Source organism: Gossypium hirsutum, chromosome D11, assembly GCF_007990345.1.
Source record: "Gossypium hirsutum isolate 1008001.06 chromosome D11, Gossypium_hirsutum_v2.1, whole genome shotgun sequence".
Classification (NCBI taxonomy): Eukaryota; Viridiplantae; Streptophyta; class Magnoliopsida; order Malvales; family Malvaceae; genus Gossypium; species Gossypium hirsutum.
In genome coordinates this window covers 39,015,185-39,040,445 of record NC_053447.1, presented here as the reverse complement: position 1 = coordinate 39,040,445, position 25,261 = coordinate 39,015,185, and the positions used below count along the sequence as shown (strand labels likewise).

Here is a 25,261-nt window from a genome sequence, read left to right as displayed (position 1 = left end):
CCTTTCTGCTGAAACCATGTGCCAAAAAAGTGCAAATTCTTTGAGCCATAATTCACACTTACTAAACTTTATGAACAATTTTTTCTCTTGTAGAATTTGCAACACAGTTCGCGGATAAGCATCATGTTCCTTCTCAGTTAGTGAATACACCAAAATATCATCTGTGAAGACCACCACACATCGGTCCAAATATTCATGGAACACTCGATTTATTAAGTCCATGAATACAGTAGGTGCATATGTCAACCCAAAAGGCATAAATAAAAACTCATAGTGCCTAGACCTTGTTCTAAATGTTGTCTTCAACACATCTAATTCATTCACCTTAAGTTGGTAGTAACCAGATCATAGATCTATCTTTAAAAATGTTGTGGCTCCTCGCGACTGGTCAAACAGGTCATCAATTCTTGGCAATAGGTACTTGTTTTTGACAGTCAACTTGTTCAACTGCCTATAGTCAATGCACATTTTTAAGCTTCCATCATTCTTCTTCACAAATAGACCTCACGATCCTCATGGGGATATGCTTGGTTGAATGAAACATTTGCCAACCAACTCCTGAATTTGTATCTTTAGGTCCTTAATCTCTTTTGATGCCATGCGATAGGGTGTAATGGACATTGGTGAACTACTAGGGTACAACTCAATGGTGAACTCCACTTTGCGATTTGGTGGTAAATCAGGTAGCTCATCAGGAAACATATAAGAAAAGTCCTTTACATTACGTACCTCGAGAACCCTTATCGCCTTGTCCTGCGAACACATCACAAATGCGAGATAGGCTTCATAGCCTTTACCTAACATCTTTTCCACTTTCATTGTTGATACTACATCAGACATAACCTGAGCGCGTTGTATCTTGAGTTACCAGATAGAGTTGTATGCCACGATGCAACTGAAAACGAAACCTCTGACAGTGATCATTTTCCTACAAACCATCTCTACTACATACTAATTCAATCGCACGAATTTCGCCTCATACTCAGCCACAAATAGCTCACCTTGCACTAGATTGATAAACTCTCACTTGTGAGGTTCCATATACTGCTCACCCATAAATTTCTTCTTAAAAGTTTTCAAGAAGAAATCCATGTTAAACGGTCCACAGTAGTCCATTGTTTCACTATGTTGCACCAATAATGGGCTTTGCCGGTGAGTAAGGAAACAATGCATTCCAACTTTTCTTCATAAGTACATGCCATCTGCTCAAGTATTTTCTCGACATCCAAGAGTTCGCAGATGTTCCAATGGCAACCCTCTGCTCACGAGGGCAGTGTTGGCACTAGTAGCTTGTTGAAAATCTCTTGTCATTGCTTACACTAGTGGTTGCATACCATCTTCCAAAATATTTTCCCTACAAGGTCGCTCAGGTGCCACCGAATTCTTGTCAGCTTCAGAGGGGTTGGCAGCTTGATTCACACTGATCGCATTCACTCTTTGGGGAGGCATTTTCAATGACTCAAAATGTACACGATACATTGGTTTAGGTAAGATATTAAACATACACAATTGGATATCCTAACCTTAACATACAAACTTGTGAACTCTGTTCGCATTTAACAAACATACTTATGAACACAGTTCTCACTTAACAAATATACTTACTGGAATGGAAGATGGCGGATAGATGACCCAAACCATAAACCTACAAAGGATACAGTTGAACAAGGCAATGTTGTTCCCAGTCCTACCCCGAACAAACAATCACACTTTCATAGTTGCGTCAATTTCATTCATAGTTTGATGATTTTACCTTATCAACTCTAGTAAGCCTACTACGCCAAATCTAGTGAACACACCTCACTGTTCTGGAAAATTTACCTGTCGAATAATCAGCTTGGCGAACCTAGTTAGCTCTGATACCAACAAATATAATACGCTAGACCCAGTCGAGTTGGTTCTACTCGAATCCAACATGCTACATTAGCCACTTGAGTGACTCTCCATTAACTTTCAACCTAACCTCCAACACACCAGGTGTGTAATTAGGGACCCGGATGTTATTTTGCTTTGCACATTCTTGGAATATTGGTCCCGACTCTTGGATCCACTGTATCATACAATCAAGCTTTGGATGACTACTTTCACAGACATCTTGTTGAGCTCGTGTCAACCTTTGTAATGGATTCGGTGTAGCCGTCACTTCCTATTGTCGCTTGTTCCAATCCTTTATTTGTTTGGCTCGCAATTCTGTATACTATTGGAACAAGGTGTCGCCAATAAAAATTTTTGATGATTTTAGCGGCTGCTCAATGGATGTCATAGGTACACCTGTCTTTCTGCATAATACCGTCACTAGGTGGGGAAGAAGACTTCTACCTTCTGTCTACCAGTGCATCTCCTCATGTTCTGATGAATCCATTTACGGATAGATACCTGCTTTTTCTATAAAATAACATAGAGTAACACTGCTATAAAAGTATTAACATTAGAAACATTTAAAGTAAGTGTGATTCTTGTGTATACAAATTGGACCCACATTTTAGCCTCAAGAAAAATGATCGCTTCATGAAAGGGTACTTGGATACCGGTTCCATTAACCCCTACCTTAAGTTAAGAAATTTATAATACTGTCCATATCTATATCTTGAAAGTATTCTAGATTAGTTTCATCAATAAAATCATTCGCATAATATAGAGCATTATAAAAATCATAAATGATTTGAAGGTTACTCGCATTTGCTTCCCCCGCACAAGTACCATATCTCACATACGACCTTCAGTATTTCTAAACTCATGGTCTTGTAAAGACGCATAAAACTCTTGAATAATGGGATCCCTAATATTCTCTTTCAGGATCGTGCAAAAACGTTCCCACCTATGAAATCTAACTAAAGGCCATATCTCCTTACACATAACCATTAACAGATTGAATCCCCTCTTTTGGATAAAGGGTTTTCCTTGAAGTTCCATAAAATATTTCCCAACATTCGGGTTTGCAAAATTAACGGAGTTTCGATCCATCGATGGTTCAGATTCATTGGTTTTTCTAACTTTTCTAGGAGGCATGATATTCTAATGTAATACTAAGTAAATAATTCAATATAATAGTAAAAAGTTGAATTTAAGAACCCTTTACCTTTAATCAAAGTTGGTTTTTCCTTTCCCACGATGGTTCCATTCCTTATTGCGTTAAATATGGTTGAAAAGTTTGCTAAAAATAAATTGAATGTGTAAGAAATTAGGGTTTAAGGTTTAAGAGCTTTTATGGGATTTGAGAGAGTTTGGGGAATTAAGGGTTAAGGGGTATTTTAATTACAAGTAGGTATAGTTTTCGGTTAGAAAATAGGGTTTTAAAGGGTTAAAAATCGGGTGAAATGAAGATTATTTCATCATGTTACGCAATAGGGTGGGTCGACCTTGTAGAAAATTACAGCAATGTCGTGACACAGGGGTTCCGTGTCGCGACATCCCTAGCAGAATACCTATGTTGGGATACTGGGGTTGGTGTCGCGACACACCCTGCAGTTTGGAGGTCAAAAGGAAATTGTCTACTATGTCATGACTCCCTAGGGTGATGTCACGATACTTACTCTGTTTCGACTAAAAACTTCCAGCTTTAAGGATGTTTCAGTTTAGAGATGAACCTACACCAAATAAAAGTCAAAATCTATTCTGGGTGATTAGTTTCATATACACTAATTTACAAAAGGTTAAACAACAATTCAACTATTTTTTTATGTTTTACTACCAGATTCATCCCACAGGGTTACTAATTCATCGATGGAGGATTTCCCTATTCTGATGGTATTGGTCCATCTTACATCATGCCATTCCATCTGTGCCCATTTGCCTCTTTCTTTAAACCTATTTATTTTTTCTGTATGCATAAAAGGAAGCGTGTCCCTTGACTCAGGGACATTAAAAATAAAAAAATTTTTAAATTGTTCCCCTAACCTCCTTTTATCTTCATCGCTTGATTGATGACCACATTTAAAAGTTTCAACCTCACCATTAATTTTCATAATGAATTCATTCTTTTCTAAATAAATGGTGGATCTCAAAGTGGCTAAAAGGGTTTTCCGAATAGGATCGGTATCTCACGATCTTCTTCAAAATCAAGTACCACAAAATTTGTAGGGATAATAAAGCTTCGCATTTGACTAACACATCATTTGATACTCCTTTTGAATGTATTGAAGACCTGTCAGCTAGTTGTAGCGTTATTCGAGTAGTTTTCAGATCCCCTAAACAGAGTTTTTCAAAAATCATTAGAGATATTAAATTAACACTAGCTCCTAGATCGCATAGAGCTTTATTAAAGTGAATACTTCCTATCTCTATGGAAATGGTAAAATTCCTTATGTCTTTCAATTTTCAAGGTACCTATCTTGCAATAATCACGCTACAGGAAGCATTTAAAGTAAGTTGTTCTCCTACCTTTATTTTCTTATGCCTAGCCATCATTTCCTTTAAAAACTTGTCGTACTTTTGAACTTTTTCAATTAACTCAATTAAAGGTAGGTTAACATTCAATGTTTTAAACATGTTTAAGAACTTACAAATTCATCTTCATCCCACCTTTTCTTTTCTTCTAGTCTCGAAGGGAATGGGATTTTTGTCCCAACAAAATCTTTAGTTACTTTCTTCTCTTTCTCTACTGCCGGTGTGATTACCCCCTCTATTTTTGGCTCATTTTATGCTTCTACGGATGCCTTTTGAGGATTGTCATTATTCTCCATGATTGTCTCTGACGTAGTGGTTTCTCGGGAACTCAGTACTTTGCCTGATCATAGTGCAATTGCTTTCACATGTTCCTTACCTTCTCTCCATGGATTATCTTTCATGTTGCTGGAAATATCTCTACCAATTTTTCTATTGTTGTCACCCATCATGCTTATCAATTGACTCATTTGATCCTCGATTTTAATTAATGTTCTTGTTGAATTGATGAACTCAGACTGCACCTGTTTGATATCAGTTCTCATTGACTGCATTTCTCCCTCAATTTTGTCCAACTGTTGACCACATGTAGTATGGTCATTTGGGTTGACCTTGTCCTAGGGTTTTTGCAAATAAGGAGGTTGGTAATTAGTGTTTTTAACTTGATTTAAATTATTACCTGCTCATTGGTTTCCTCTCCATCTCAGATTTGGGTGATCTTTCTAGTCGGGATTATATGTATTTGAATAAGGGTTTCCACCCCTGTTTTTGACGTAATTCACATCTTTAGTCAGGTTTTTGATATAGTGGAAGAGCGATTTGTCTCTCCTATGCATAGACAATGTAGAAGTTGATTCGATACGATTGAGTCTATCCACTAACTATTGATACTTATCATCCTCTTGATAGCTTTTATTGTAGTTGGTTTCTGACCATATGTGAATCTTTCAATTGGCCATTGGCAGGAGTTTAATGCCATATTCTCAATGATCTTGTATGCATCCTCATAATTTCTGTTCATAAGGGGTCCTCCAATTGCTCCATCAAATCCAGATTGTTCATTTACATCCAACATATTAGAAAACACCTGCAGTCGTATCCACTCAGGAAATCCGTGGTGTGGGCATTTTTGAATCAACATTTTGAACCGTTCTCATGCCTCATAGAAACTTTCTCCCTCCATCTATCTAAAAACAACAATATCTCCTCTTAGTTATATTGCTTTGCTGATTGGGAAAAACTTCTGTAAGAATTTTCCAGGTAATTCATCTCATGTTGTGACAAACCCTGATGCCTACGAGTCTAACCAACAAAAATATTATTGATCAAGGAGAAGGGAAACAACCAAAGACAAATAGTGTCATTAGTGACCCCGTTATACTTAAAATTATCATAGAGTTGAAGGAACCGTTTTAAATGTTGATTAGAGCCCTCTGTCATAATGCCCCTAAACTATAGATTATTCTGGATCATTTGAATCATAGTCGGATTTATCTCGAATTTATTACCTATAATTTTCGGTCTTGCTATACTTTCCTGGACCATATCCAGACTTGGTAAGGCATAATCCCTTAAAGTTCTTTTGTTCCGAGCCAACTAAATGTTTGCAAGAAGCTATGGTGCTGGCGAGTTTCCTAGGGCATTACCGTCAATGTCGTTAAACAGTATATTTTCATGTGGTACGTTACTCGCAGTTGGTAAAGGTGGATCTAGCATCTTTTGCTGTTGCTACTATTGTTGCCGGTGATTTCTTCGGATTATTCTCTTTGGATCTGTTGCTGCTACAATAGGTGTGCCCCTGCTGGAGTCATAAACTAAATCCAAAAAGGAAATATTAGTAACAATAAATGAAATAAAATAGAATCGTATTTATAACCAAGAAATTTCGTAATTATTCTTTTACGCACAGAAAATAAAATTAACCTAGTGACGTTGCCTCCCTAGCAATGACGCCAAAAACTTGACCCGTACCAACGTCTAGATGTGAATACTGCAATAAAATATAAAATTATTAAGTGGTATCTGCAAGTATACAGATGTAGTTGTAATATAGTTTTAAAATGGAGTGGGTGAGTAGTTCGAGGATTGTACCCAAGGGAGGCGAGCACTAGATTATTTTTAACCTAAGCACTAAAAGAATTAATTAGTACTTTGGATTCAAATATAGCACGAAGAATATAAAATAAAATATTTTTTGATGTTTTAATAATAAAAATAAAAAAACATAAAAAGATAAAAATCAAGAGATTAAAAAGGAAGAATAAATCAAATCTGATTATGGGTGATTATCTTGCTTTGGTAATCTCTATCAACTGTCACTTTGAGTTCCTCATCAATCAACTAGTCGCTACCTTAGTAGGATCTTCTGATCTTCCACTAACATAAGGAGTTAGGAAGAATTACTTATCTTGCGACCTCACAGTCTAATTTGGTTTGGGGTTAAGGTGCTCTCGGATGGGCAATACAAATTTTGGGTTAATTCTCACATTGATGACTTCCCGGGGTTGTCATGCCTAGGGTTTGTTTCACGTTCTCCCTTTCCTAAATAGTTGATCCATTGAGTAACCTTACAAAATAGTTAAAAGATCATACCTTCACTCGCTAATCCCCCATAGAAGGATTAGTTCCTCATGGCGTTCATAAACAATATATAATCGATATAAAGAGAAAACAAGCTAATTAAATTGCCAAGATAGAGTAAATGATAGAGCCTGAATGTATTGATATTTAAGTGCAAATCCACAGAGTTGAATGAGTCCACAATCAAAATCTCTTGAAAGAAAACAACGAATAAGTAAACTAAACTCTAAAAACCTAAGAAAGAAAGAAAGAAAGAAAACAAAAACTAATTTTAATGGAAGAAACAAGGTTAATGGAAAAGCGTCTTTAACATGTTCCAAAAGAGCCTATATATAGCCTTCAAGTGGCTGTCATCCTTAACCCTAGGTCAGCTAACATTCTAGAGCTTTAAGTTTGATTATGTGGACAAAAAATCCCCTGCTTCATGTCTAATTTTTGTCCCAAAGTCATTGACGGGACACACCAGGACCTGTGTCAGGACATAGCAACCAGTATGCTCCTCTGTAGCCATCTTTAGGGGTATGTCGTGACACCTTCAGTCTGTGTCGTAACATTGAAGGCAGACTTGAGTTTTCTTCATTCTATTTCCTATATGGCAACATCAATCCCTCCGTGTTGCAACATAGTGTCCAGTATCATTCTAAAATGCCTTCTAATGGTCTCCTACACACTTATAAAGTACGTTAGCTCTCCCTTAGGCCTCATTCGGCCCTTCCGATCAATAAAGGACTCAATTTGCACATTTTATTGAATGTAAGTAAAACTAATGAATCTTAACTAAATTGTAATGAAAATGCTTATATTCATGCTCCTTAAGTGTGAAAAATAGTTTAATTTGCTACATCGAATTTCGACAGATTTGTAAGTTGCCATCCAAATTTTAACTTACAACTGACTTTTTATAATAGAATTTTAGTAGATTTAAATCTCTCTAACTCCTTATTGATAAGAAATAATTTACCTAACACAACTATAACTCTTTATTGTATCACTATCTTCTTCTGGGATAAATAGACCATACAGATCTGTTCATCATCTCCAAACGTTGTGTAGAAAACAAGATCCTTCTGTTGATGTTCAAGGAAGCACTATAATCTCAGAGAGTAATACCACAACAACATTCAGGTTTGAATAGTTATAGATTTTGATATAACATTATGAATCCATCTATTGAATTTCAGGAAAACAACATAAAAAATATCTACAATGGTTGTAGTTGTACACATTCATTCAAGAACAGGGATTCGGTCCTTTAATGAGAAACTATAAAAGAGCGTGGAAAATTGAAACAAAAAGAGAATGGACTAACTTCTACTTGCCACTAGAAGAACCAACAATAATACTTGTGGTGCAGGAATTCTATCTTGTATTAAAAGAGAGAAGCAGCAAGACCATACTACGAGCTATGGACATATGTTAAAGTAAAAGGGGTCAATGTTCTAGTAACTAAAATAAGTATTTGTCAATTTTATGATGCTCCGCATTATTACCGAGATTATATATACAAAACATATATCAAAGAATTTAAAAACATAGAATGGAGGAGGTATTAAGATTTCTGACAGAAGAGAAAGAAGTATGGACATATCAAATAAGCACAACAATACCTGAGAATTTCAACCAAGCATTAATGACTCCAAGAGCAAAACTGTGGATAAAGTTCGTTTGTTGAAGAATTTGTCCTACAAACGACCTTTCTAATATCAACCTAATACAAGCCATTCTTGTTTATTGATCAACTGTTTAAGATCACAAAAATAATGTGCAAGCGTACATTGTTGATGCAAGTATAGTAGATAGATATAAGTCTGTTGGATATCGATCCCATAAGGATGGTTGTCTTTTTTCTATCAATGTCAGTGCAATAAATAAGTAGAAACAAGATAAATTGTAAGAGTAGTTGTTGAAGCAATAACTTGAAAATAATAAGATTAAATATAACAATGATAAACTGGGATGCCCAACGTGAATATTCAACAGAATAATAGGTGATTGTCGATGCATTAAATTGCAATGAATATATTACCAAGCTTAACTTCTATATTTAATCTAAGACTTAAACATGCACATGAACCACACCTTTTGGTGATGAAAATAGAACACTATTAAAAACAAGTGGATTAAATTCCTCTAAGCCTTAAGTAATGTCCGTTGGCATGCTTGTTAGCTTGAACTGTCGCTGCACTTTCTAGTGCCAGTGACTGTAATAACACTTCCATGCTAAAAACATCCAACCCAAAGATTAAATAGTAGAAGCAAGATTGAATAAAATAGCATTTAACCCAGAAATAATGTGTACTTTCGTACAAACATGAAATAGAAAGTAATCACCATCGTTTAGAAAAAAATATAAAGAAACAAGTGGAGAATACTATTCCTAGACAATCTCGACTTGAATCTATATTCCTTCTTGTGTCGCACTCAAGGCTCCTCGTCAGGAGCTGATTTACGTCCATTTCACTTTGGTTCAACTGTAGGAGACTAAAGTCGCCATAGCCGAAAAGCTTCAAAAGATAGGTTGAAGAAGAAAATACCCCCCAAAAGTCTCTTTTTTTTCCTTTTCACGCGAATATTTATATTCTTCCAAATAGCACAGGTGTCCTTTCATCAGAATCATAGTGCCTCTGTATGTACAAGTTGGTTATACCAGACTGGACAACTCACACATTTTTTTTCTTATCCAGACAACTGTCAAGTGCAACAACAATTTTGGGCAAAATATGGAAATACTCATGCAGCGACATCGGTACCAAAACATGAAAAAATTAAGGATAGATAGGCTAAGATACACTAAGTTATAAAATGCACTTTACTGAACTGACAATGCTAAATATGTGTTAAATATGTGCTAAAGATAACTAAATGGGGACAAATTAACCAATAAGTAGGGAGAAAACATATGTTCTTTCTAGTACTATCACACACCCCAAACTTGAGTTTTTACTTGTCCTCAAGTAAAACAGAAACTAGCAAGCTACACAAGTATTCACTAAGCTAAATGACCATTCTAGCAACTTGAATCACCTAAAATCCCAATGAATGAGTCACATTCAGATGACTGAATATTGCATCGGCAATACATAAGTATGAATGAATAAGATTGCAACTTCATCAAAACCAGCATCATGCTTCAAATCTTAAATTCTATCTACCAATACAACATTTATTGTACAATACATAGTATCTATAAAGATCATAAATATATGACTCTTCTTTATTTTTTTTTTGTGAATAAAGGATATCATTCCATTACTGTACCTTTGCTCCTAAGAAGTAATGATGGAGTGTAACAAACTCCCATGGAGTACGTAATTGCACCGACACACACTCATGTAGCGACAACCTTTGGCCAGATACATTTTTCTAACGCTTGCATTGGAGTACTCCATCTTTAACATTTCACAATACACCCACTTTGGAGTATCTCTTATTCTTAACTATATATATAAGCAGTTGTAAAAAGGGAGATTCATTCAAGATTCAAGGAATGCTACTAGTCATCCATTACTAATGCAACCTAAATCATTCATCAAAGAATTGAAGATACAACATTCAGTCAAATTTATCCAAATCATTTATTGATAATTCACATGATTCAAGAATTAAGCATCGAATGTAACAAAAAAATTTAAACACATTTGCATTAACCACAAATAAACCTTGCATGCATTATTAAACTAAAAAATATTTGAAATGGGGGTGTATTTTCAAACCCCATAAGCATTCCCCCAAAATTAAAGTTTGCATTGTCCTCAATGCACTAAAATTAAAATGCATTGAAAATAGAAATGCAACGACAATGTGTACTAACAAAATAAAAATTACAGCTATGTGCAATGCATGAACACTATGGCTAAAAAAAAGAAAATAAACAAACTCAGTTTTCGTCAGCCACCGATGTGGCTACACGATGTTTCTTCTTCCTCCTCTTTTTCTCCTCCTTATGCTTTTTATCTTTGGAGCGCTTTCTTTTTTTCTTTAGGCTTCACACGGTCCTCGGATCGCTCCTCAGGTTCGAGCTGTACCCCGGCATGATCGGTTGCTTCCTCTACAGCTTCTGCCGATTCCTCTTGACCAACAATGAAGTCAGCCTTGACCAGGATGTCAATCATTTGCATGCACTCCTCAATTTCCACTGATTCCTCTTCTTTCTCATCAACAGAGACATGCACAATAGGCAGGGATGCCACTGATCTTTCTCGATCCCTTAAGTCATCATCCTCAGATGAAAGTTCATAATCTCGGATGATCAGTGGGAACACTCTAAATTCTGGGAGTGGGACCGAGCTTAAATGATTTAATGCAGCTACAATAGAGTTGTTTTAGGCCTTGATATAAGCATGGAACAAATTTTATGATCTGTCTATATTCTCTATTGTAGCAACAAGCCTGATCTGCTTATTACTAATGGAATTGGCCAACTTCTCGATATTCTTCATTTTGTGTAACAATGATGTCTTTGCAGTCAGGTTTGTTCCCTTACTTTCTACCTTGGTTTTGCCCTTCCTCGTCTTGATTGACTCTTCCTCTTTCATTGTCGGCATATCTTTTCCACGAGTCATTCTTTTAATAGAGGCTTCATTGATCGGACACTTATTATATAAGACATCTTCATCATCACGAGGCACGAGCCCTTTCTGCTGGCATGATACCATCACCAACGATGGCAAAACCAAAATTCCAGTTTGCCTTGCAGCGCAGTCGGCAATTTCCTGGTGGAATATTGCATCGACATCAATCATTGTGCCCTTGACAATTGAATGTATCAGGCACATTCTATCAAGGGTGACTGTGGTGATGTGAGTAGAGGGTTGTAGCCGACAGTTAACAAAATGAAACCAGATTTTTCTTTGCAGTGTTAGGAAACACCGATGCATCATATAGTTCCCTTGATGTGAACCCGTCCACAATGCTATTTCGACACATAAATCCTTCACCAACAGGTTTCTTTTGCCGTCTTTGATATCCTTAATGAACTCAGAGTGTTCATCTACATCCACTTTAATGCTGCACAACTCATTGATTTTTTAGCATCCCATGGAATTAAGCCTTCTCGAACAATGATGAACTCTAACTCATGGTCATAAAGGTTGGCGTAAAACTTATGTACCAATAAAGGAGAATAGCTTCCAGGATTAGTGGAAAAAGTCTCCCACTCCAGCTTAAAGATGGTTTTGTAGACTTGCTTGCCCAAGTCTTGCTGTTGCGAAAGGAGAATGTCGTGTTTTGGGTGGTGGAAGTTTCTCTTTAAACTATTGTCTTGAAACCTATCCTTGGCCACTTTTGTTAAAAAGATCACTGGCTTTTTTTCTCCTTGGCATGGAGGATTCCGGGTCACGAACTGCAACTGCAGAGGACGAGTGTTCTTCAACAGACTTGGTGGCTTTTTTGACTGATCCTCTCATTCTGGCCGTATTTTGTTGAGTGAAGACAGTTTAAAGTTGTAAAGGTATGAGCTTGGGGAAGAGAAAGTGAATAAAAATGGCTGCTTTGTATGTGTTACAGTCGACACAGTGGAGAGGGGGTTTATAGCGACTGAAAGAAGAAGATGGAAAGGCGTGACTTTTGTGAAGGGATATAAAGCTTGTGGGAATAAATATGTCCAATGAGAGTTGTGCTTGCTTAGACAAATTAGATGATTAGGTCACTTTTGATCAAACGATGGGATCTGAAATTTCTGATATGCCCTCATTCTTGGTGAGTCATAAGTGACAGTACAATAGTACAAACTGTGTTGAAAATAAAGCCCAAATGCGTCGATAATGGTACCTAATTATTCTTCAAAAAAAAAGTAAAACAAACTTGAATAAAAACAAAAAATAAAAGAAAATAAAATCACATAATGATAAATTCAATAAAAAATTAAAATATTACAACCAATTTACTGGTCTCTACCTGATTTTGATTAATATTCGCAAAATAGTGTTTCAACCGCTGTCAATTCACTTTGAACTTGTGTCCATAATGTAAATCTCTGATTGTGACTGCACCATGAGGAAATACTTCGACAACTTCGAAAGGTCCAGCTTCAACCCACTTCAAGACGTAGTCAACAGCTACTAATATATAAATATTTCCAAATGAACTTGGAAATGGTCCCATAAGATCCATACCCAAAATCTCAAACAATTCAACCTCCATAATTGGCTGCTTTAACATTTCAAACAATTCAACCATTGCACTGACACCTATCGCATTGATTCACAAAATTGTGGGCGTCTTTGAATAATGAAGGCCAGTAGAATCCTAATTGGAGAACCTTAGCAGCAGTTTGCATGCCACCGAAATGACCTCTATGAGGAGCATCATGATAGTGCTTCAAAATCAAAGTATCTCCTCTTTTGGAACACAACGCCGAATGATGTTGTCATTGCATACCTTGAATAAATAAGACTCATTCCAATGATACTTCACTACGAAGAAATCTTTCTTTTTTAATGGCTGTGACACCCAATGGGAGTTTTCCACACACTAGATAATTAACCAAATCTACAGCAAATAACTTCTCATCTGGGAATGCGTCGACAATTTGAAGTATGTTTCCATCTTCGCTACCAACTTCCAATCGAAACAGATGCTCTGTAACTTGATTCTCTGAACCTTTGCTGTCTTTTATCTCGATGTCGAATTCTTGCAATAGTAAGATCCAGCGTATCAGTCTTGGTTTTGTATCCTTCTTCGTAAAAAGATATCTCAACACCGAGTGATCAATAAATACAGTAACCTTTGCACAAACAAGATAGAAATGAAACTTGTCGAAAGCAAAGATTATAACCAAAAATTCTTCCTCTGTAGTGGTATAATTGATTTGAGCCCCTATAAGAGTTTTTTTAGCATAATAGATGGAGTGAAATATTTTTCCCTTGCGTTGTCCTAGAATAGCACCCATAGCAAAGTCACTTGCATTGCACATAACTTCAAAAGGTTGAGACCAATCTGGTGCAACGACAATTGGTGCATTTACTAGCAGCTTTTTTAATTGAATAAATGCATCCAAACATGATCGTCAAAAAAGAATTTTTGATTCTGTTCTAGCAATGAGCACAAGCGTTTTGCAATTTTTTTAAAATCTCTAATAAATCTTCAGTAAAACCTTGCATGCCCAAGAAAACTGTGAATACCTTTCACATTTGTCGATGGAGGTAATTTCTCAATGATTTCCACTTTAGCTTTCTCTACTTCAACACCTGGACTAGAGATGCGATGGCCTAACAGAATGCCTTCAGTTGCCATGAAATGACATTTTTCCAAATTTAAAACAAGATATGTATCTTCACATCGTGTCAATACTTTATCCAAACTATCAGTGCAATGATCAAAATTATTCCCATAGACTAAGAAATCATTCATAAAAACCTCTAAAGAATATTCAATCATATTCGAGAATATTGTCATATGCACCTTTGAAGTGTGGCTGGTGCCTTGCAAAGACCGAAAGGCATACAACGAAAAGTAAAAGTACTACAGGGACAGGTGAAAGTTATTTTCTCCTGATCTTCTGGTGCAATATCAATTTGATTGTACCTAGAATAACCGTCTAAGAAGCAGTAATAGGCTCTTCCGGCAAGCTTGTCCAACATTTGGTCAATGAAAGGAAGTGGGAAATGGTCCTTCCTTGTGGCAGTATTAAGTTTGTGATAATCCATACAGACTCGTTATCTCGTTGGAATACGTGTAGGAATTAATTCATCTTTGTTGTTGCTAATCATAGTGATGCCACTCTTTTTAGGAACGCATTGCACTAGACTTACCCAGTTGCTATCAGAAATAGAGTAGATAATTCCAGTGTCAAGCCATTTTACAATTTTTTTCTTAACAACTTCCTTCATCTTCTCATTTTATCTTCTTTGTTGCTCAATCGCTTGCTTGCCTTCATCATCCAACTTGATCTTGTGCATGAAAAAAGATGGACTAATGCCTCGAGTGTCGGTAATACTCGAAGCAATAGCTCGTTTATGTTGCTTAAGAATATGAACCAATTTCTCTTTTTGGGTTACATCCAATGTTGCGGAGACAATAACCGGGAGATTATTGTTATCACCAAGAAAAACATATTTAAGATTAATAGGTAGCCGTTTCAATTCCAGAGTAGAAGCTTCATCAATCGATGGCTGGAAAATTAGAGCTGTTCTATTGGCTAAGTCTAAGGATTCAATCTACCAGTCATGCTTGAGTTCAATATTATTAACTTCAACCATGCTGTCACAATCATCTAAGAATTTATCATCAGATGTCACTGCAAACTCCTCAGAAAGTATTGTGCTTTGTTCATTGAATTCTTCCTCAATTAGATCATCTAGCACATCGATAATATGACATTCTTCTTTATCATTGCATTGAATAGGTTCAAAAACACCGAAGGTAACGTGCTCATCATTAAGTCATATGGTTAGTTCACCTTTGTAAACATCAATAAGAGTTCGTCCGGTGGCTAAAAATGGTCGTCCCAACATTATAGGAGTCTCCTTGTCTTCCTCGCAGTCAAGTATGATAAAATCAGCCAGAAAAATGAATTTATCGATACGAACTTAGATGTCTTTGATTTGGTCTTTACTTTGAGGTAAGGATCGATCTGCTAGTTGCAATGTCACTGGAATAGGTTTCATGTGACTAATTACCATCTTTTTGAAAGTAGATAGTGGCATTAGGTTGATGCTAGCTCCCAAGTCGCATAAAGCCTTACCCAAATAATGGTTGTCAATTGAACATGTGATAGTAAAGCTCCCAGGATCTTTCATTTTTGGGGGAAAATTATTTGTTAAAATAGCACTACAGCCTTTTGTGAGTGCAATAGTTTCAATATTATTGAGCTTTTTCTTCTTGAACAAGATCTCCTTCATAAATTTCTCATAATTTGAATTTTTCACAAGAGCGTCTTCTAAAGGAATATTGACCTGAAGTTACTTCAATGTGTTTAGGAACTGTTGGTACTGCTTATCCTACTCATTCTCCTTGAATCTTTGTCGAAAAGGTAAAGGTGGAGATACATCTGATTGCACCGACACCTTTGATTGCGTCGAAAGTTTCAAGGGTCAGATATTAGGCATATGAGTGACAATTTGTGGAACTTCTTTGTCTGGTACATTGACAAGCTCTTCAGATTCAACCTTTTCACTAAGGATATCTTCACCAGTATCATGAGGTGTTACAGCAGAGTTTGTAGTCGGCTTGCCAGTTTGTTTACCACTTCTAAGAGTGATGGTCTTGCTGTGTTCTTTCCTCCTTGGACTGGGATTTTTCGTGTCACTAGGTAGTGTGCCCAGTGGTCAAGTATTAAGATTCGAAGAAAGTTGTCCTAATTGTTCCTTCAACGCCAGAATAGAAGATGAATTCCCTTGCATAATAGCTTATGTACGAGTAATATGCTCTCACATTAAAGCCTCAAGAGCAGCTAACGGGTCACAAGGAGAAGCTTGTGTGTAGTGTTGTTGTCTATGTCCTTGAACATGCTGATTCGACATTGAAGAGTGTTGTGGCTACATCTAATTTTGGTGTGGATGCATCTGGCTTTGTTATTGATGCATCTGAGTGTGCTGATTGTAGTTCTACTGTTGTTGATTGTAATTCCCATGTCTTGGATTATATTTTCCTTAAGTAGGAATATTCCCATATCGGAATGTCGCAGCATTTTTTCCACTATTCTGAGTTTCTCAAGATTGTTGATTGCGTGTAGAATTGTTATAAGAGTTGCCATAAGAATTGTTGTGGATGTTACTGACATAAAAGACATTCTCTACATGTTGTGGACAATCTTCATAGCTATGGTAGTCACTGCAAATCTCACAACAAAAGGTAGGAACATCAACTTGTTGAGCGACTTATATAGGTGTAACATCACTAGTCCCTTGAAATTTTTTTATCATAATTGCAAGAGAAGAAACTTGAGCACTAAATGCAGATATTGCGTCCAATTCAATAACTCCTGAAGTAACTTTTGCTTGTGCAGCTCTAGAGATAGGATATTGCTAATCATTCTGAGGAATTCTTTCAAGAATATCAACTGTATCATTATAAGTACAATCCAGCAAATAACCATTGGTTGATGCGTCAACAAGATTCCTCGTGTGTGAATTCAGCCCATTATAGAAAATTTCAATTTGTGTTTCCTATCGAATGTCATGTATGGGGTAACAGCAAAGAAAAGATTTATAATGTTACCATGTAGTGTAAAGATTCTCATCATCTAGCTAATGATAAGATGTAACATCATTTCGAAGATGAGCATTCATTGTTGGCGGATTAACGTGCATAACAAACTGTGTTGCTAGTGCATTTCGAGAAGTAATTGATTCAACAAGTAGCCCAAGGAACCAAGTATGATCTCTTCCCTACAAGGAATAAGGAAATAATTGCATCTTCAAAGCGTCATCAGGAACACCTGTTGACTAAAAGAAGCACAAATCAATAAAAAAAATTGAAGATGTTCTCATGCATCTTCATGTGGCAGTCCAGCATATTGCCAATTAGAATTCAACATTTGAAACATTACTGGCTTGAGTTCAAAATTCCCAACTTGGATTGCTGGCCTAACAACTCTCGGTTGTAAGTCATCCAAGGCAAGCACTACAAAGCCGCATATAGTTTTGTTTTGTATTTGAACGTCTTACGGCAACGGTGGGTCATTAGCATTTTGGTGTTACACCTGGGGTATTGCTTCATTGTATCTTGGTAAAGCCATATTCCTTTGTTCTTGAAGCCTCCTCTGAATGATTCTTTCAATTTTTGGATCAAAATTGGCAATAAACTCCGAATTGCTTCGGGTCATCAAACACCTAAAATAAAATGTGAAAATAGTGACAAAAAGAAAACTAGTTAGTGACAACTAAATATTATATAATAAAAAACAAAGTGCAAAAACAAAAACAAATATCAAACAAATGCCATCCTCGACAACGGTGCCAAAACTTGATCAGTTGTTTAACGTTACAACAATAATGTGCAAGTGTACACTGTCGATGCAAGTATAGTAGACAGATATGAGTCTGTAGGATATCGATCCCACGAGGATGGTTGTCTTTTGTCTATCAATGTCAGTGCAATAAATAGATAGAAACGAGATAAATTGTGAGAGTAGTTGTCGAAGCAATAACTTGAAAAAAATAAGATTAAATATGATAAAGATAAACTAGGATCCCCAGTGTGAATATTCAACAGAATACTAAGTGCTCACAAGGTATAAAAGGATAGGTATTTGTCAAGGCATTAAATTGCAATGAATATCTTACTAAGCTTAACTTCTATATTTAATCTAAGACTTACACATGCACATTAACCAAACCTTTTGATGATGGCAATGGAACACCATTAAGAAAAAGTGGATTAAATTCCTCTAATGCTCAAGCAACTTCTGTTGTCATGCTCGTTAGCTTGACCTGTCGCTGCACTTTCCAATGTTAGTGACCGCAATAAAACTTCCATGCTAAAAACATTCAAACCCAAAGATTAAATAGTAGAAGCAAGATTGAAAAAATAATATTGAACCCAAAAATCAAGTGTACTTCCGTACAAACATGAAATAGAAAGTAATCACCATCGTTTAGAAAAGAAATATAAAAGAAACAAGTGAAGAATACTATTCCTAGACAATCTCGACTTGAATCTCTCCATTCTTTCTCGTGTCGCACTCAGGGCTCCTCATCAGGAGCTGATCTGCGTCCCTTTCACGTCGGTTCACCCGTAGGAGACTTAAGCCACCATAGCCGAAAAGCTTCAAAAGATAGGTTGAAGAAGACATTACCCCCCAAAAAGCCTCCCTTTTTTTTCCTGTTCACGTGAATATTTATATTCTTCCAAACAGCACAGGTGTTCTTTAATCAGAATCATGCTACCTCTGTACGTACAAGTTGGTTATACCAGACTGGACAACTCACACATATTTATTCTTATCTGGACAGCTGTCAGGTGTGGTGACAATTCTGGGCGCAATCTGGAAATACTCATGCAGCGACATCGATACCAAAACATGACAAAATTAAGGATAAATAGGCTAAGATCCACTAAGTTATAAAATGCAATTTATTGAACTTAAAATGCTAAAATATGTGCTAAAGATAACTAAATGGGGACAAATTAACCAATGTGTAGGGAGAAAACATATGTTATTTCTAATACTATCACACACCCCCAAACTTGAGTTTTTACTTATCCTCAAGTAAAATAGAAACTAGCAAGGTTACACAAGAATTCAGTAAGGCAAATGATCATTCTAGTAACTTGAATCACGTAAATTCTGAATAAATGAGTCACATTCAGATGACAGAATATTGCATCGGCAATACATAAGTATGAACGAATAAGATTGAAACTTCATAAAAACCAGCATCATGCTTCAAATTCTAAATTCTATCTACCAATACATCATTTATTGTACAAAACTAAGTATCTATGAAGATCATAAATATATGTCTCTTTTTTATTTTTTTGTGAATAAAGGATATTGTTGCATTACTATACCCTTGCTCATGAGAAGTAACAAAAATTGAAGATACAACATTCAGTAAAATTTATCCATCTCATTTAGTGATAATTCACATGATTCAAGAATTAAGCATCGAATGGAACAAAAAATTTCAAACACATTTACATTAACCATAAATAAACCTTGCAAGCTTCATTAAACAAAAAGAAATTGAAATATGGGTGTATTTCCAAACCACATATGCATTCCCCCAAACTTAAAGTTTTTTATTGTCCTCAATGCACTAAAATAAAAATGCAATGACAATAGAAATGCAACAAAAATGTGCACTAACAAAATAAAAATTACAGCTACGTGCAATGCATGAACACTATAGCTAAAAAAACTAAAAATAAACTAACTCAATTTTCCTCAGCCACAGATGTGGGTGCATGATGTTTCTTCTTCCTCCTCTTTTTCTCCTCATTCTTGCGCTTTTAGTCTTTTAAGCATTTTTTTCTTTTCTTTGGGCTTCGTACGGTCCTCAATTGATCCTTAGGTTCTAGCTTTACCTTGGCATTCGATTGCTTCCTCTATAGCTTCCACTGGTCTAGCTCCATCTCGCTCCAAATTATTAGTAGTTGCACCCATAAACTCGGGTGCAGTGACAATGTTTTGAGCAGATTCTTTCTGAGCATCTTCTTTATCTTGCTTCTTGTTCACATTTACAACAAGGACTTCCTTCTCTCCAACAGCAACTTCCTCCAAAACAATAGGTTTTTCTTGACCAGTAATGAAGTAACCCTCGACCAGGCTATCAATCCTTTGCATGTACTTCTTATTGTTCATTGATTCCTCTTCTTTCTCATTAAAATAGACGTGCACAATGGGCGAGGATGCCACTGATCTATCTCGGTCCCCTAAGTCATCATCCTCGAATGAGAGTTCATAATCTCGGATGATTAGTAGGAACACTAGAAATTCTAGGAGTGGGACCATGCTTAACTGACTTAATGCGGCTACAATAGAGTTGTTCTAGGCCTTGATATAAGAATAGAAAAAATTTTGTGATCTCTCTATATCCTCTATTGTAGTAACAAGCCTGATCTGCTTATTACTGATGGAATTAGCCAACTTCTCGATATCCTTCATTTTGTGCAACAATGATGTCTCTACAGTCAGGTTTGTTCCCTTGCTTTCTGCCTTGGTTTTGCCCTTCCTCGTCTTGCTTGTCTTTGCCTCCTTCATTGTCGGTGTATCTTTGCCACGGTTCATTCTTTCAATAGAGGCTTCATTGATCAGGCCCTTATTATCCAGGACTTCATCATCATCACGGGGCACAATCCCTTTCTCCTGGCACAATAGCATCACCAACGATGGGAAAACCAAAATTCCAATTTGCCTTGCAGTGCAGTCAACAATTTCCTGGTAGAGTATTATGCCGACATGAATCCTTCTACCCTTGAAAATTGAATGTATCAGGCACATTCTATCGAGCGTGATTGTGGTGCTGTGAGTAGAAGACCGTAGCCAGAAGTGGACAAAATGAAACCAGATTTTGCTTTACAGTGTTAGGAAGAGTCGATGCCTCATATAATTCCCTTTATATGAACCTGTCCACAATTCTCCTTCGACACATAAATCCTTCACCAACAGGCCTCTTTGTCATCTATGATATATTCAATGAACTCGGAGTGTTCATCTACATCTACTTTAGTGTTACATAGCTCATTGATTTTTTTAGCATCCCATGGGATTAAGCCTTCCCGAACAAGGATGAACCCTAACTCATGGTCATAAAGGTTAGCATAAAAATCATGTACAAATGAAGGAGAATAGCTTTCAGGATGAATGCATAAAGTCTCCCACTTCAGCTTAGAGATGGTTTTGTAGACTTGCTTGCCCAAGTCTTGCTGTTGCGAAAGGAGAATGTCGTGTTTTGGGTGGAAGTTTCGCATCAAAATGTTTTCTTGCGACCTGTACTTGGCCACTTTCGCAAAAAAAAAATACCGGATTAATTTGAAATTTCTCTGTTCAACATATGAAGACATCAGTTAAACTTAATGATTGAAGTTTAATTTTGAATAAGGGATTAAAATCAAATTAGTAGGGATTAACATGTCTTTATTAATAAAAAGTTAGTCTAATTTTTCTATTGTAGTAATTGTTGAGATTAATTTGAACAATATATATACTTGAGTAGCATAATCATCAAATTTCTTGTTTTTGAGCATAAGTATATTGATTTCATGATTTTTGGAAGAATGTTGTTTTGAAGGAGTTTTCAAAAAGTGTTTTCGAGAAAATTCTTTTCAAATTTGTGCATTACTCGAGACAAGAAATGATTTAAGTTTGGGGGTGTGGAAACGCAAAGATTTATATACTTTTTCATACCTAATTTTACTTAAAATCATGCAATTTCGATAGAATTTTTATCATAAAATAAATAATTTTTATAAAAAAATTAAATTGTATTAAAAATTTGAAAATTTTAATTTTTAGTCAATTTTAAAATTATTTTTAGTGAATTTTGATTATTTTTGACAGATTCATACAAAGGGCAAAAATTGACCCGGCAGACACCGTTAGAAGAACAAAACCGAGAAGCAATTCGAAGTAACAAGGAAAAATAATTTCTAGCCTAAGACAGTCCAAATATGTGTATTAATTCATAATATAATTAATTTTCATTTATTCCCAATTTAATTTTGGCTAAATAAATTAATTTTAATTAATTATGGAAGAAGGGCCCAGTTGAACCGTACCAGTTGAACCAAATTTGAGCGAACCGAACCAGCCACCAATTGGGCAACCTAGAACCGTTCAAATGCTGACCAAAATCATCATTTTAGCTGATTAAATGAGCTGCAAAAAGGCCCTTGGAAGACTTCCAAATTGCATTCAAACCTCACCATAAATTAAGGCTTTACGGATTTGCCCCAGGTTAATTTTAGCAAAGTTGAAAGTCTCAACTTTGCCATGTAGGATGGCCAGCCATGAGGGGGCTCTTTGGCTGCTGAAATTTTCTATTTTTAGCAGCCACATTCAGCTATATAAACCCCCCTTTGCTGCCCATTCAAAGCATCCCTCATTCACATCTATTCTCTCACAACTCTTCTCTCCTCTCTCACTTTTTTCTCTCATTTTCTCATTCAAAGTTCCTTGCTCTTGTGCCGATTTATCCTCTTGGGAAAGGGGTATTCTTCAGCCATTTTGGAGCAAAAATTTAGTGTTCATAGTAGCCTTGACCGGCAAGGACAACAAAGAAGGAAGAACGGAACAACCGAGTCAAGCCACGGAAAACCACCGGATTTGATTCTTGTTCCTTATCTCTTTAATTTTTGTTGTTTTTATGATCAGCATATCTATCAATATTTATGCTATTGGAATGGTTAATTTAATCAGCTTAGCTTGAATTTAATTCGTGTTTGGTTGATTGCATTCCATCCTCTTGATTTGTTAAATTTATATTTATGCTGTTATAGGCCTCGGTAAAATGTTTGATTAAGTAAAACATAAATAAGTTATTCTTGCATTACAATTGTAAGATAACTAAAGAATTAATTATTTAAACACATTGAATTTGTAAGTAATGGACACAGTATTTAATCAGTGCATGTTTAATTCTTCTAAGGTAGCTGAAGATTAGATTAGCATTGTATTTGGCAATACATATACCTTACATAACTTACAAGATTATTGTGATTAAACTATTTCAAGGTAAGGATACTTTGTTACCTCACATAGTCTTTTATATGTTTATTAGGTCGAATTAATTGTTTGAATCAACATAGGAATATGAGAGAGATTGTTTAATCTAATAAGTATGTATCTGCAATAACATGCTTATCTTTATAAATCTGTTTTATCGGTCGAATTGACATAGGAATGTGTACAAGAGATGAATGGATTTTTGATTTGTAAATATGTTCATAAGTTAGCAAATTACCGAGTTGTCGTGATTTATTAGTAACAAGTATAAGCATAAGTTTAATGATTCTATGGTAAGGAAATGTGCAATAACATGTTGATCTTGATTAAAATCAGCTTTTGAAATCGTGCATTAGAACTTTATTTTATTTTACTTTTTTTTCTAGTTTTTATTCATTTCCCAAATCCAAATATTTTTCTTTCACCAAAGTGTTTAAACTTACTTTCATAAGTAATTCATTTACAGTCCCTGTGGGTACGATAACTCGACATTTATTTGTCACTTTATTACTTGTTGCGATTGTGTACACTTGCACATTTTCGTCATTTCAAGTTTTTGGCCCCGTTGCTAGGGACTGTTTTTTTTTAAAAAGCCATTATTTTTGAATCTATTTTTACATTTTGGTTTAGTTATTTTCTTGTTTAAATATTCACTTCCTTAATCTTTCTATGATTATTTCAGGTGTTTATGGGTATTGATCAAATTATCGACTTACTCCCTATGGACCCTAAAATAGAACGAACCTTTCAACAACGAAGAAGACAAGCGAACCAGAGAAGGACCGAAGAGATGAACTTTGAGAATATGAATCAAGGAAACGGAGCAAACCTTGCTCAGAATCCTATCCTTATTGCTGATGATAGGGATAGAGCTTTACGACAGTATGTCGTGCCAGTATTTAATGATCTTAATCCGGGTATTAGGAGACCCGAAATTGAGGCACAATAATTCAAGCTGAAGCCAGTCATTTTCCAGATGCTTTAGACTATGGGCCAATTTTGTGGAATGCCTACTGAAGATCCTCATCTTCACTTAAGACTATTTATGGAAGTGAGCGATTCTTTAAAGTTAGCCGGAGTACCCGAAGACGCATTACGACTGAAGTTGTTCCCATATTCTCTAAGGGACAGAACTCGTGCCTGGTTGAACTCATTGCAACCGAACTCCATTTCTACATGGAAAGAGTTAGCCGAGAGATTATTCATGAAGTATTTCCCGCCGAGCAAGAATGCCAAGTTGAGGAATGAGATCACTGCCTTCCAACAAAAGGATGATGAGTCCATGTATGAGGCATGGGAAAGGTACAAAGAGTTATTACGAAAGCGCCCTCATCATGGAATCCCACATTGCATTCTACTTGAGAAATTCTATAATGGTTTCAACGCTCATACTAGGATGGTAGTGGACGCCTCTGGTAATGGTGCTCCTCTTTCTAAGTCTTATAATGAGGCTTGTGAAATTATTGAGAGGATTGCCAGCAACAATTATAAATGGCCAACCAATCGAGCAGCGTTAGGAAGATGAGTCGCAGGAATACATGAAGTGGACGCTCTCACTTCACTCGCATCTCACGTATCCTCAATATTCTCAATGCTTAAGAATCTTACCACTAATGGGTCTAACAGTTTTGTAACCCAACCACCTAACCAATTTGAAAATATAGCCTCTGTGTATTGTGGGGAAGGACATTTGTTTGAAGAATGTCCATTGAACCCCGAATTCGTATATTATATGGGCAACCAAAACCAAAACCGAGGAAGGCAAGGACTACAATCCAACTTTTATAACTCATCGTGACAAAATCACCTTAATTTTTCCTGGAGTAACCAATGGGCTGGAACCAGTAACACTTACGCCCAACCTAGACCAACTCAGCCGCCTAGTTTCCCCCAACAAGTTTAGAAACCAACACAAGCAAAACCATCCAGTAGCTTAGAGAATCAAGTGGGCCAACTTGCTACTGAACTCAGGAACTGACCATAAGGTGCTTTACCTAGTGACACGGAGAATCTGAGAAATCTGGGGAAGGAACATTGTAAAGCGTTGACATTGAGGAATGGGAAGAGAGTAGAGCCCAACACTATCGAAGTTGAAAAAGAGCCAGGTGACGCTCAAGATTCAGAAGAAGTTCAACCAAGTGTTGAAATTCCATTTTCACCAGAACCAGAATCTATAAAACCCGACAAAGT

General features: G+C 36.2%; 2 non-coding genes across 2 annotated transcripts; one reads left to right on the top strand and one right to left on the bottom strand.

Moving 5' to 3' along the window:
• The first annotated feature begins 5,492 nt into the window (after positions 1–5,492).
• On the top strand, positions 5,493–5,599 carry LOC121223862 (small nucleolar RNA R71). Its single transcript, XR_005921328.1, has one exon. It is a non-coding gene; the product is annotated as a small nucleolar RNA R71 (small nucleolar RNA).
• An 18,706-nt stretch (positions 5,600–24,305) lies between these two features.
• Positions 24,306–24,412, bottom strand: LOC121224042 (small nucleolar RNA R71). Its single transcript, XR_005921505.1, has one exon. It is a non-coding gene; the product is annotated as a small nucleolar RNA R71 (small nucleolar RNA).
• Positions 24,413–25,261: the final 849 nt, after the last annotated feature.